Consider the following 9928-nt stretch of genomic DNA (forward strand, 5'->3'; position numbering starts at 1 on the left):
CTCGTAAAAATCTTTCCCTGGTCCAGTATGAGGTTCCAGAAGCAGCGTGGTCTGTGGTCACATATCGAAATGTCGAGCATCACTGCGCAAAAGTCATTTCGTAAGGTCACAAGTTGCTTGAGCGTAGCTTCTCTTCTTCCTGTGAGGGAGCAACAAAACTGTTACCGAAAAAACTTTTTCAGAGTCACTTTTAACATGAATTCTTTAGTCTTTTAAGGCACCTGACACCTGAGAGTCTCAATGTAGACAGTGTCAAGGGAAAGATAGTCACCCTTTATTAGATAAGAGACAGGACAAGCACTTTGGGCCACATTTTCCCACTCGTACGAAAGTGTTTTTAAACGCTCTTGGCTTGCGCACTTTTCACCTCTGTCCATTATTTTGTCCAGATTTCTGACCCACCTACTGTGCGTAACCTGGAATTTTATGCGCAAACACAAAAGAGGCGTGACTCTTTGAAATCTGAGGCTGGCTGTAAATCGTGAGGCGTGGAATTTTGCCAAGACTTGTGAATGTCACACAAATCCATTTGGAATCATTTAGCGCACTTTAAATATGAAAATACCTTCCCTAGCGCATGTGTCATCGCCAGCGAGATGTGTGCAGAATGAGAGCATGTTGTTTATTTTCTCTGTATGAAATAAATCCAATAAAAGTATTTTAATCAGAATACTGTGCTTATGACTGACCGCATGTTTGGAGGAGTTTGGAGGTCCATATCAACAGTACCGTGCAACCTTCCTTCCGACGCAGATCAGGCGAGTCACTTTAAAGGACCTCCATTAAGTGACTCTCTAACATGGACTTAGTAAAAGTGTCAATTTCATTTAAAAACACCTTGGTTTTGTCATATCAGTGTCCAGAAAAGGCCCCGTTAGCAGCTACTTCTGTTTGACCCAGTTTTGTATCCGCTTTGTCCATATTTGGCTAATACCACCCCCTTTCCTCTGATTGGTTGGCTCCATGTAGAAGAACCACTTGTTAGAGCACACGTTTTATTGACAGAGCGGAAAGGGAAGGCGTAGATCTACCCTAGTGACGTAGATAAGCTCGATAAATTCGGATGACCTGATTTCAGTCCTCTCGGCAGAAAAACGTTAGGAACTCAGGAATGCGTGGACAATTTTAATTCGTATTTCACGTTTACAGAGGCACCATTAAACATTAGAGACATTATTATTATTAATTATATTACATCCTAAATACTAGAAAAAAAGTTGGTTTGGCAAAACATATCCCCTTTAATCTATGTGATGACCTACATAGAAGCAAATAAAAACAAATAATTCAATGTCTAACCCACCATTGCGCCATTAAAATGAATGTAGTTGCTGTAATAGTGAGCCCTGCGCTTTCAAAAAACACAACCTCCAAGCTGCATGTTTGAAGCGGAAAAGCTCTGCGATCACAGAGGTGAAAAAAAATCCGCAATATGATGTTTCACCTTTATGGGGAACTGGACTTTTTACAGCCCCTGGAGTGCGGAAGTGAAAAAGTGCTTAAGTCCTTGGGAGAATGCGTGTAGCCAGAAAAATCTGTTCAGGTTTACGCACACATGAGTATATGGCCTTTTTTCAGAATAATGAGAGATACAGTTGAATAAAAACATGCACGCAAGAAGATACTTCAAATACAACTGGGATGGCTGCTTCTAAGAAGTGTCTCCCTATTTCTCCATAGGCAAGGAAAAAGACACTTGAACAGTCAGTTATCTGGTACATACAACTGGTGCTCCCTCCAACCCGAGACATCTTGCTTTGTCTCACAACAAAATGAGAATACAATATCAGAGAGAGCAGAACAAAAACAAAAGATTATATGAGGTTATAATTAACATAGAACACATTTTCTAAATGCAAAGGGATATATTTTTCTAACACAAGGCAGCCACACTTCTAAAAGGCTTCCTCGGTTCAAAGAATACATTTGAAATATTACAGGAAAAAGAGTGATAAAATGTAATATTAGTTCAGTAATCCTTTCTAATGAATAAAATTGCAACATAATAGAGAAGTTGTTATTTTACATTTTATATAGCTTTATAAAACCAAGTCTTAATCTCTTTATTTACAACAGTAAATGTGTAATATTACCGGAATAATGTTATTCACCACAATGACATTTTCTAGAAATTTGAAAGTGCAAGTTTTATACTCGTATTATCACAACTTTTTTTTGTAACATTTCGTGTAACATTATAAATATATTCTCATAACATTGCGAGTTTTACTACGTAATGTTATGACATCATTCTCGTACCATCACAACTTTAATTCTCTAAACTTTATTCTTGTTATATTATGACTTTATTCCTGTAACAGTATGGCTTTATTCTCATATCACCACTTTATCGTAACATTACATCTTTATTCTCTTAATATTACACCTTTTTTTCTTGCAACATTCTTTTTTTTATTCTTATATCTTTTGTGGTTCAAAAAATTACAACCTAATTTTCGAAACATTGGAATATTATGCTCTTAATACGTACTGCAACTTTATTATTGCAATGTTAGAACTTTATTTCCTTAACATTATGGCTTCATTCTCGTAATATCGCAACTTTTATCATAGTATTGGGGTATTTCCACGGGCCACCGTCATGGTTATGGTTTCTCTCAGAGGACCGTTTTGACTGTAAAAGTCATATGAATGTATAATCCCATCATCAAATTACTGGCCCTGCATTTACATATTATAGTTTTTTTTTTTTTTTTTAAATAACAAATTGAATTCTAAAACCAAGTCATGATAAACATCCACCCATCCATCGTCAACACTGCTTATCCTGGTGAGGGTCGCGGGGTGCTGGAGCCTATCCCAGCTAACTTCGGGCGAAAGGCAGACTACACCCTGAACTGGTCGCCAGTCAGTCGCAGGGCACATATAGACGCGGACAACCATTCGCACGCAGTTTCACACCGTCACTTAGTGGGAACTGATCCCACGGTGCCCGCACTAAAGTCAGGCGAGTGTACCACTACTCAATCAGTGACTCATGGTACACCGTGAAAACTGAATATTTAAGTCATCAACTATTGTTTAATGTAAGATTTTGGGGAAAATGCTTGAATATTGGTTAAAATTGAAGACATTTTGCAAATTTCCTGCCGTAATGTAAGTGCCAAATATTTTTAGCAAGAAACCAGAAGTAAACTTAATTTGCTTTCGTGGACCACTTGAGTTTGGCACCTGTGCATATCTTTATTGTCTTAATATTACATCGTTTTACTTGCAACAGTTTAACTTTTTCGCGTAATATCGCAACTTTATCTTAACGTTTTTCTTGTATTGTCCCGCAATGCAGTCAGACAGCTATTTTTTTTTTTTTAAGAAATGATTCAAATTCTGAGCATTTTTAAAAGCACTTCATCCAAAATTCAAACGCTTCCAAAGCCAGTCGGTGCACAACCGAACCATTTTTTGCCTAGTTCCCCTTTGAAACATCTATAGTTTGATGCAATAAAAAATAAAAAATCACAAAAGGACATCCTGTCTTTTGAGCAACATGACGCTGGCACAACATAAACACGGTGTCATTGTGGTGGCCTTGCGGGGAGCGCGAGCTAATTCCGAGAGCATACCGCAACACCGAATGTCCCTCCCGTTATATAATTACTCGGGAGCCGTCCGATCGATGACCCATTTCCGTTTTGCGTCGGGAGACGCTCGGCGTATGTGTGCTTTCTGATCACCTGACATCCTACACACGCGCATAGATAGGGTCAACTAGTCAGCATGTCCACGAACTCGCGCTCGGGAGGAGGAGGATGGTGACACAGTGACATAGATGCAGGAAGCAGATATGAAGATGGAGCATGAGGGATTCCTCTCTGACACACACACACACGGATGACATGTCAGGCTGCAGCATTTTTTAAAACAACAACACACTCACCTTGATGGCGTCCAGATGAAGGCGGTCCTTCTCCTCCTCCTCCTCTTCTTCTTCCTCCTCCTCCTCCTCCTCCTCCTCCTCCTCCTCCCGGTCGCTGGCCGTGCTGGCTGCCTGCAGACGAGCCGTGCATGTGTCACAAACGCTCTGCGTCTTCATGAATACCAGCTTCCCACCCTCCCCGGATCTCCCCTCTCTCTTCCTCTTCCTCCTCCTCTTCCTCACTCAACCAACCAACCAGCCAGACTGCCACATGGAGAAGCCCATAGCATCCCCACCTCCCTCCTCTACTCTTGCATGCATTGTCCAATAATAATCTTCTCGTCGGTACCCCATGCGCTCTCTCTTAAAAGAAGAAGAAGAAAAAGAGAAAAGAAAAATCAGCAGTGCCCTTTTTCTTCTTCCTTATATTCAGCCATCCCATTTAAAAAAAAATTTTTTTAAAAAATCATAATTCCCATTTTAATGTTCCACTCTTATGACCATTCAGACCAACGGCTTGATGATTAGCAATTTGGATGACTACAACTGGGACCTCCTGCTCCAGATTTGTACATAAATGTTAAAATGACCTTGTGTGCGATGTTTTTAACCATTCAAAAATAATTTACCAGATATTCTATATGCAAAAAAATAATTAGTGAATTATCAAAAAAGTAATAATTGTACAATTGTGCTTGATTCACATATTTTTCGGGATACGAGCCGTCGCAACATCCAGCCACGAGCAATTTACATTGGTTTCCTTGCAGTGGAAGGACAACACCAGTTGGTGGCAGTAATGAGCCATTAAGCTTGTTTGCCAACTGCAAATAGACGGCGACGTTCTAATTTTCCCAATCCATGATGTTGTTGTACCTTCTGCAATCATCTGTTAATGCATTATTATTGTTTTTTTCTGCTGTTTATGGGTACTACTTTAATTACACCTGAATTGATAATAAATAATGAATAAGTGCTCTTTTTCATAATTTGGCAACTTTATTTAGCTACGTGGGGTGATAATGGACCGTTTGTATTCACAATAAGTAACATTTTGAAAATGACACTTTAATGTAATGAAGATTACTTTATTAAATGGACAAAGACAACGTAAATTCATTATTGCATCGTTCAAAGCAATTATGGCGTGAATCACAATTCAAATTGAGCTTGCCATGTGGAATGTTCACACGTTCATCCTGATGGCTGACATGACGACAAAGCAATCACATCAACTACCTGACAACGTACACACACGCAAAGACCATCGGCTTTTACGGACATTATCTTGATTTAATTCACGCCCCGTCGGCCGTTCTTTGCTGATTGTTCTGCTCAAGGTGACTGCAACAAAGAAGCTTTGCCCCCAAAATCCTGCATGGGCCACTAAATCAAACGCACTAATTAATTACAGGCAACAAAGGTGAGCCAGAAATTAATTACAAGGACTACGAGATGTGAAAAGTCAGGATGGACCACGATTTCGCCGTGTTTGAATGACACTGGCCGTTTGGAATTATCTCAAATCATCTTGCCACATTTAAATGAATGCAAATACCAATAATCTGTTCCAGCCCCACAAAATACACTAACACATTTTTAAAAACTTTTTTTAAATAAGAAAAAAAGCACTCTACAATATTGTACTAAAAAAAAAACAACAAAAAAAACGAAACGAAACAGTAATCACATAAGAAAATAGAATGTAACGAATTAAACAGTTTCTGCAATTTCCATTGTGCTCCCTCTGGTGTACTAAAGGGCAATATTATAATACAGAAATACAAAACACATGCAAGAGAGTCAGTGTAAAATTTTGTGCGGGGTTGCAAAGGTTTAGTTGATGATGTTGGTGGATTAAGTCACTGAAGGCCCATATCCGAAACTCACCGCCCGCCACCAATAGGAGATAACCTACATTACATTCACAACACATCGGAACAGCACTACAAAATTGCTAATTTACTCTATAGCCCACTATATACTGTTGTATAGTGGATAGGGAGTTATTCCAAACTTAGTGTGTGTGTTTTGATCTTCTTCCTCATCCTCTCCATCGCCTTGATTCTCTCCCGACTCAGGCACCCACAGTCCAGAGTCGATGCACCTCGCTCGGTGATACTTGCCCTCCTGTGGAGAACACCACATCATCAACATCAACATCATCATCATCAACCATCAACTCACGTCAGGGTGCAGCTTTGCCAATGGCCTCGTGCAGCATCTCAATGTTCTTCTCATCGAAACCCCTCTGGATGTCCTGACAGAAAAACGACGGCAGGTCAGAACTTCTGTGTGTGTGTGTGTGTTGACAGGAGTCGGTGCGGCACAACAGGATCAATACGCCGTATCTTTGTGTGCAAACGGAGTGAAACAGGAAACTCTCGGAAGAGGCTCACGGGCAGGGTAAACAAACACACTGTTTGCACACACGGGGAACAAATATCATTTGCTGTGGCTCACAGACACGGGCAGGCCAATTTGAATCAAATTGCAATAAATGTATGCAGTACATAAGCAACATAATCAGTGAAGTTACTGGCAAAACATTAATGCACAATGTGATTTAATATTAAATCCCATTTTTTTTCTATTCCATTATTTTCTTTGCCATGAAGTGATGACTTCAAAATAAAAAACAGAGCCACTTTTCCCGGATGTTAAAAAAAAAAAAAAAAAAGTGAGTGAGACTGAAACTGAAATATTTTTCTTAATCGTTTTAAAAGTTTCCCCAAAAAGTTTTCAGTCAGTAAAAGTATGTCCACAGTCACGCAAACACTGAAACTTACCAATGACTTGCTACTGTTGTTTGTTTGAATGTCATTATCATTATCTCATGTTGTAATGTGTCAATGTGTAAAAAAAAAGAAAAGAAAAATTGGCACGAATCGGCCGATTTATTATTATTTTTGCAAATGATTTTTTTAATCATCTTTGTTTGAATATCATTATTTTTGTCTAATGTTGTAATGTTTATTTAAAAAAATCGGCAAGAATGGGACGATTTTGATGCCGCTTTTCTTTTTTAATTGTGTTTGTCGGAATGTCATTTTTATGTTTTATGTTGTAATGTGTTAGTGTAAAACAAACAAAAAAGAAAAACTGGTACGAATCTGCTGATGTTTTTGCCGATTTTTTAAAGTATATTTGTTTGAGTGTCATTATTGTTTTAAGTTGTAATGTTGTGATGTGTGAGAGGAAAAAAAAGAAAGAAATCGACAAGAATCGGCCATTTTTGTTTGTTTGTGTTTTTTGCAGACTTTTCAAATAATGTTTGCTTTATGTTGTAATGTGTTAATGTGTAATAAATAAATAAATAAATGAAAATTGGCCAACCTTTGCCGATGTGAAAAGGGCTAATACCGGCCGATTAATAGTAGTAGTACTAGTAATAGTCCTAGTCTTATTTCTCTTTTGATGTATTTTATTATCTCTGTGCATGTGGACTGGCCATCTGTATATTTCTCAACCATATGTGTGTTTCGGTGGGATCTTTACCTCGGGCAATGACTTGTAGACCTCGACGGGGTCTAGACCACCGGGTTCCAGTCTTTTCCGCTTCTCCTCCAGCTCCTCCCCGGCCTCCTACATACGCATCCGTGCGCAGCTCCGCACGCGCTCCTTCAGCAGCTCCAGCTCGCGCTCCAACGCCTCCCCGTCGGCGCTCTGTGTGCGCACGCGAGGCCAGCGTCACCGCAGAGACGGAAACGCCGAGGAGGCCGAGTTTGTCTTCTACTGACCTTCATACTTGAGAAGAACTGCCTGAAGCAGTCTCGCGGGTCGGCCTTCGACGCTCGGCCCAGATCCAAGATGGACTGCATGACTATGGCCTGGTGGGCCACCTGCTCCATCAGGGCGTGCTTCTGAACAGAAACAGGTGCACTTGTCTCTTTTAAATTCTCTTTACATCCTTGTTATGATTCCCAACCATTGTGCCGTGAAAAATTCTGAAGAATTCTTTAATTACTAACAATAACACTGATTTACACATTTTTGTGTGTGTAAGTTTTATGTTGTTTTTTTTCAACTGATTTAACATAACTGCATCGCTAAATCCAAAAATGAAAATTTGTTTCTCTTGTTCAGGTCAGGTTTTTATGCTAAATTTATTTATTTTTTAATGTGGTGTGGGGGGGGGGGGGGGGGGGGGGACAAACTAAACCTTTTGGGTATATTTGGCAGCACAAGCCCAAATGCAAACGTTTATTGGCATTGTTTCAGTTGAAGTCAGCAGTAGTAAATCTCTTTTTCTGCCTCTCGGAAGTATCCTGGCGCCTGTTGTTTAAAAACATTTATGAAATGTGCTACAGCAGGTGTCAAACTCAAGGCCCGGGGGCCAGATCCGGCCCGCCGCGTCATTTCATGTGGCCCGCTGAAGCAAATCATGTGCATCTACTTTGTTTCCTGCTCCAAACACTACCACACAAACGCAATTACCTCGTCTGTCTCGTAGTCAATACAGATGACCACAAGGGAGTTTGCCGTCTCCTCACACACAAGATGTGGATTGTCCAACAAATACTTCTGGCTGTCGTCATAGCGCCGCATCATCCCTAGTGAACATAAACACACACAACACACACATAAAATAAAGCTGGAGTTTCAGGGCACTGTTTTTAAAATGTAGAAGACCTGTAGAAAACCCAAACAGGCACGGTTTTCAACTGATATTCGCAACCCTGAACCACAGAACTGTGAGGCGGATGTACTAATCATTAAAACTCCGTACTGCCTATGCATGTTTTGGAGTGTTTTTTGTTTTTTTTGTATTTGTTTTTGGTCAAATGAAGACTAATAAATAAAAAAAAAATCAAACAATTTTGTCTTACCAAAGTGTCCGATTTCCTTGGCGCACTTCTCCACAAATGTCTTGTGCTTCTCCACTTTTTCCTACTGCGTCTCTTCCCTCGGCTTTATGTTGACAATACTCTACAAGACACGCGTACATATTTCTATGATGAACTATACAAGCATTTGAATAATACTGTCGCTTTACCCTGCTGAAACCCTCTTTGCTGATGGTATCCACGTTCCAGGGAAGCCTTTTCTCCTCACGCCGCCTTTTGTCCTGCCTCGGTTTGGTCACCTCCGCCCGGACTCGGCTCAGCTCGTCCAGCTCCGCCTCGGTCCTCCCGTCCTCCATCGGAGTCGTCCCTGGGCCTCGTTCAGGAGCTTTGCCGCATTCTGTGAGGTTGCTCTGCAGGTCCTCTCCCCTCTGCTGGAAGGCGGCCATCTTCTCCAGACGGACCTGTTGCCCCCATAGAATGCATGTACAGTACACTTTTTTTTTTAGTTTAGTTTTTTTCAGGCCCCTAAACACTACTCAAGCCCCACCGAAAATATTTGGTCTGTTTATTATGGCAAAGTTTTATTGTCCTAGCCCCCCTAAAACTGCTCTTCAGCTGCCCTTACCAAATAGTGGTCTCTCCAAAATCATTACTAACTAACTAACCAAGGCGCGTGAACTGAATCCAAGTTCACGGTTCAAGTTCTGACCCGGTGTCTCATCCGGAACAGGCTCGGCGTGTCGACGTAAGGGTTGGTGACGTCATCGTCGTCCGAAACGTCTGATGTGATCCCAGGCGCTGTCGTCGATGCCAGGCCCGGTCCCGCTCATCCTCCGGTGCCAAATGTGTTCAACCGCGACGTTCTAACCGACTTGGTGACTTCAAACTACGCTAAACAAAAGTTCAACGCATCACTGATCCTCTTAGCTAGCGGCAAGCTGTTTACACAAATCCTATTCTCGGTTTTTATTTAGCTGGTAGCGGTAGCGGTGAGTCCTGGCTTTGTTTTATCTGATACCTGATTGTTGGAAGCAAGGGTTAATACTTTAGCTGGCCAATCAGGTTTCGTTTTATTGAAGAGCTCTAAAACAGGCGGCTCATTCAATCTAGCTAACAAACGGCTAATGCTAGGTCAACACAATGTAGCACACAACACATTAATTTTATTTCCCTTGCTTAAGACTAGTAAATCTAAAATTCAGTCTTATAAAACTACTACTGATAGTAATTGTAATGATAATACCTAACTTTCATTTTAATGTCT

The 9928-nt window shown here is 40.6% G+C and overlaps 1 pseudogene; it reads right to left on the reverse strand.

Annotated features, from left to right (window-relative positions):
- Window positions 1-49: 49 nt before the first annotated feature.
- On the reverse strand, window positions 50-9494 carry LOC133403739 (hsp90 co-chaperone Cdc37-like; annotated as a pseudogene).
- Window positions 9495-9928: the final 434 nt, after the last annotated feature.

This window comes from Phycodurus eques, chromosome 6 (assembly GCF_024500275.1).
Source record: "Phycodurus eques isolate BA_2022a chromosome 6, UOR_Pequ_1.1, whole genome shotgun sequence".
NCBI classification, from domain to species: domain Eukaryota; kingdom Metazoa; phylum Chordata; class Actinopteri; order Syngnathiformes; family Syngnathidae; genus Phycodurus; species Phycodurus eques.